General features: G+C 36.6%; 1 protein-coding gene across 1 annotated transcript in view; it reads left to right on the top strand.

Moving 5' to 3' along the window:
* Positions 1 to 504, top strand: part of dad1 (defender against cell death 1) — a 23,380-nt gene extending 22,876 nt beyond the window's left edge. Inside the window, exon 5 of the transcript XR_004658729.1 lies at positions 490 to 504. The gene's annotated coding sequence lies outside the window, so the exon portion shown is untranslated. The remainder of the gene's footprint in view (positions 1 to 489) is intronic.
* Positions 505 to 4,398: the final 3,894 nt, after the last annotated feature.

Below are 4,398 nucleotides of genomic sequence, written 5' to 3'. Positions count from 1 at the left end.
TATTTAATCAACATACTATACTGTGACTGTTATTACTTTTCGACACACTATACTACGAGCATTTAATTACTTTTTTTCAACATTCTGTACTGACTAATTTTTTACTTTAGAAACATACTATACTATAACTTTTTTTGACCAACTATTCTATGACTATTTCATTACTTCTTTGGCATACTATTCTATGACTTTTATTTACCTTTTTTCAACATACTATACTATGAGTATTTTATCACTTTTTTGGCATACTATACTATGAATTTTATTTACTTTTTTCAACATTGTATACTATGACTATTTTATAACTTCTTTTGGCATACACTACTATGACTTTTTTCAATCATGACTTCTTAATGGCTTTTTTTTGACATGCTACACAATTACTTTTTCATGATTTTTTTCCAACAAACTATACTACCACTTTTCATGACTCTATTTGATATACTATACTATGTATTTTATCGACGTACTATACTATGACTGTTTTAGTACTTTTGTCGACACACTATATTATGACATTTTAATAACTTTTTTGACATACTATACTGTAACTTTTTCAACATACTATACTATGACTATTTTTATTACTTTTTTGGCAAACTATACTATAACTTTTATTTTTATTTTTTCAACATACTACACTGTGACTTTTAAATACTTTTTTCAACATACTATACTATGACTATTTTATTACTTCTTTGGGTATACTATACTATGATTTTTTTTAACAATGACTTCTTAATGGCTTTTTGTTGACATGCTATACAATTGCTTTTTCATGACTTTTTTTCCGACATACTATACTATAACTTTTTTTGACATACTATGCTATGATTATTTTGTTACTTTTTTGGCATACTATACTATGACTTTTATTCACTTTTTTCAACATACTATACTCTGACTATTTTATTACTTTTTTGGCATGCTATACTATGACTTTTATTCACTTTTTTCAACATACCATATTATGACTTTTTTATAGCTTTTATGGGCATTATGACTTTTATTTACTTTTTCAACAAACTATACTATAACTATTTTATTACTTCTTTGGGCATACTATACCATGACGTTTTTCAATAATGACTTCTTATTGGCTTTTTTTACATGCTATACAATTACTTTCCATGACTTTTTTCCAACATACCATACTTTGACTTTTCATGACTCTATTCGATATACTGTACTGTGACTTTTATTGACACACTACACCACTGTTATCAGTATTTAATTACTTTTACACCATTCATTTTTCATAACTTTTTTTCAAAATTATACACTCTGATTTTTCAACAAACACTTTGATTTTCAGATGATTTTTTTCATCGCCCCACACCCTGATTTTTGAACATCTTACATTATGACATTATCACCACCACTCCGTATTACTGTCTCTACAGGTACTCGAACCATTAACATTCTGGATCCTAGCCTTACTTGCTACGCACTGAGCTACTGCCACCCTAACGCTTCAGTGAAATTCTTTCTCACTTACTACTACACCCTTCCTACTTTTCCAACTATTCTCACTACTACTTCTTGTTATGCAATTATGCCAGCAATCCAGTTTAGAGTTTATCAAATAACTTTATGTATTTATATAATTTCTTATGAAAATTTTTAATGCAAACACTGTTCTTCATAGGTAACCAATTACTATGATGTTGGTGTTGTTCAGGACTCAGGTCCATTTGAAAAGTTAAAGCACAACTGAAGAAATTGCTCTGCAGATATCAAGCAAGACACTGAATTGCAGCTTGCTTCATTTATGTTTTTTCTCTCCAAAGGAATCTGTCAGCGATGTAGGCTTTCTGTTAGATTTTCATATCTGTTGTTTGTTTCACAGGTCTGGTGTTGATGTAAAAAATTGTATTTTTGACCTGTATTGATTTTTTGGGGCTCTTTAATCATGTTTTCCTTAGAGAGAAATCACACGATTTTCACTCATGCCTTGAATGAAGATTACAATTCAGGCAAAACTATGTTGGAAATTACAATTAAACAGTATACATATTATTAACTAATAAATCAACGTACAAGAAGGCTGCTTGCTGTTTGAGAATTCCAGCAATAACAATTGGAGTGCATCCATTTTCCTTGTTGTGTGGATGTGTTTTATGATTATACTGAACTGTTAGAGAAAGTGCTCTCTCTTTTTTGATGAAAAAAGAAGTATTGTAACATTGGACAACTGTGTGAATTGAATACCAAAAACCCAAACTGTAAACTCCCCCACAAGCATATGAAAAATGTTCAGATTCAGACACAGCTTTAAAACGAGTTTCCAGAATCTGGAATATTAAATCTTTAGCCATAGACCTCTTACACCATCATAAAATGTTCAAATAATTGCCTTGCCTATCCCACATATGTGCATTTGGGAAAATGAAAGGCCTTTTAGTGGGGTGTTCTTACCAGAAGCAATGCATTAAAACCTTGATTTCCACACTACTATTTTCCACACTATTATTTCTGCATAATTGTCTGGTTGTTAAATCAATTATGACGGTCTCTAATCAACAGCACAGCCTGCAGGTACACTGGGGGAGATCTTTGAAAATAATGTGCAATGATTAGAGGAGGTGCACGCTGTATACAAATTAAACAACAGTTTAGCACACTCAGCGTGTATTCAGTGATAGAAGGGGTTTTACAAAACAACAAACACACTTCAAAATGCCACATTATACATTTTGCGCATTTGCCACTGTGTCCATGACAATCATTGTAAGCAATGCTTTGTTGGACATGAAATGACACAGTTTGCTTCCTACGACAACTAAAATTACAGAATTTCACATTTTATCATTTGAGATAGGCTATGTATTATCTGCTTCGATCAGGTCTGTTTTTTGTGTGTGTATGTTTTTCAGTGTTTGGAAAATGTTCTACAATTGATCCTGATATTAGCTCAGCTGTCTGCTCTGAGGCTGCTGTTGTTGAATCTGGACATTCAGTGTCATTTGAAGTTCCCTGTTGAGTTTTACAGAAGTGTCATAAGTGTACAAAACATACTCTGTGATCGGCCCACCAAGCTAAACTCTGGTAGGTGCTACAGGATGCCTCTGGCTGAAACAACATGTGTAAGACGTCATTTATTTCACAATTCCATTTAGTATTTGCACTGTCGGTGTTGCTGTCATGGGTTGTGTGTGTGTGTGTGTGTGTTTGTGTGTGTGTGTGTGTGCATGTGTGAATGAAATGTCGGATAAGCCAAGACCATTTTCTACCTTTGTTGACAAGTATTGTTTTCTATTCTAATGTGTAACTGTTGCTAATACCTAATATTTAGAGCAATAGTTCAACCATTTGTGTGACACACTCTTTTGTTATGGTTGGGTCCGGCTGGCCGTGAGTTTTTTTTTTTTTAACTATTTTTCTGAGTTTTCTGTTGGCCTGCCCTGTTTTCCTGCTGTTTCTTTTGGTTTCCCACTCTCTCTCCTGCCAAAGCCAGCTGACAACGCACACCTGAGTTTTATCAACAATCAATTGCTCCCGCTGGTAACACCTGCCTGTATCTCCAATCCACGACAGTATATCTACCCCGGCTCTCCATCCACTCTTCACTTGATTGTTGCTCTGGTTATGCTGGTGAGAATCGATAAAGAAACACGTTATCTTGAATATTTGTCTCCCTGTGATTTCCTGTATTTTGTTTTCTCCCCACTGTAATATCATCTCCACTCCCGTTCCTGTTTCCGGACAGCTTGCTTTCCCTCTCTGTCCTCCTCCCACGGCGGCCCGCTTCCATCCGTCTCCAGCTCCGGTCCCAGTGCCTGCGTCTCCTCCTTGGCTCACCGTTTCTGAGCATCCTCACTCTCCGAGATCTCCCCAGCTTCCCATCCTCTGCGTCCCAGTCCTTGGCGGTCGCCTTCCCATTCCCCTTTCCCTTTTTTCCCAATAAATCCTTTATTGTTGAGCCATGCATTTGAGGGTTCCCGTTCTCACCAAAACACTTTTTCACTTTCTTACCAAGAGACGAGAAGATTGATGCTGTCTTATAATGTCTGCTTGTTATGTAAAAAGCTGGAGCCAGAAGGTGTTTAGCTTAGCTTGGTATAAAGACTGAAAGCAGGGGGACACAGCGTTCAGTCTTGGCTCTCAAAAATACTTATTTTAATGCACTTTTTCTTTTTGTTTAAACAGGTCTTGATGAACAACACCCATTGTTTTTCCGCAAAGCATCTTTAGCACTGGTGGACGCTGAAGTGGCGCGAAAAGTCACGAAGCAGAGCTATTGTCATTTTGGCGCCCATGTTGTTCAATCCGTCCTGCCACGCATTGGCCACGCAGAGCGGCCGCACCGGCATGCGCTACAGCAGTGGTTCTCAACCGGTGGGGCGGGCCCCCCCGGGGGGGCGCGGACTCTCTCCCGGGGGGGCGCGAGTAGACTAC

This window comes from Etheostoma cragini, chromosome 12, assembly GCF_013103735.1.
Source record: "Etheostoma cragini isolate CJK2018 chromosome 12, CSU_Ecrag_1.0, whole genome shotgun sequence".
NCBI lineage: Eukaryota > Metazoa > Chordata > Actinopteri > Perciformes > Percidae > Etheostoma > Etheostoma cragini.
The sequence above is the reverse complement of the archived record's forward strand: the minus strand, read 5'-3'. Positions and strand labels throughout refer to the sequence as shown.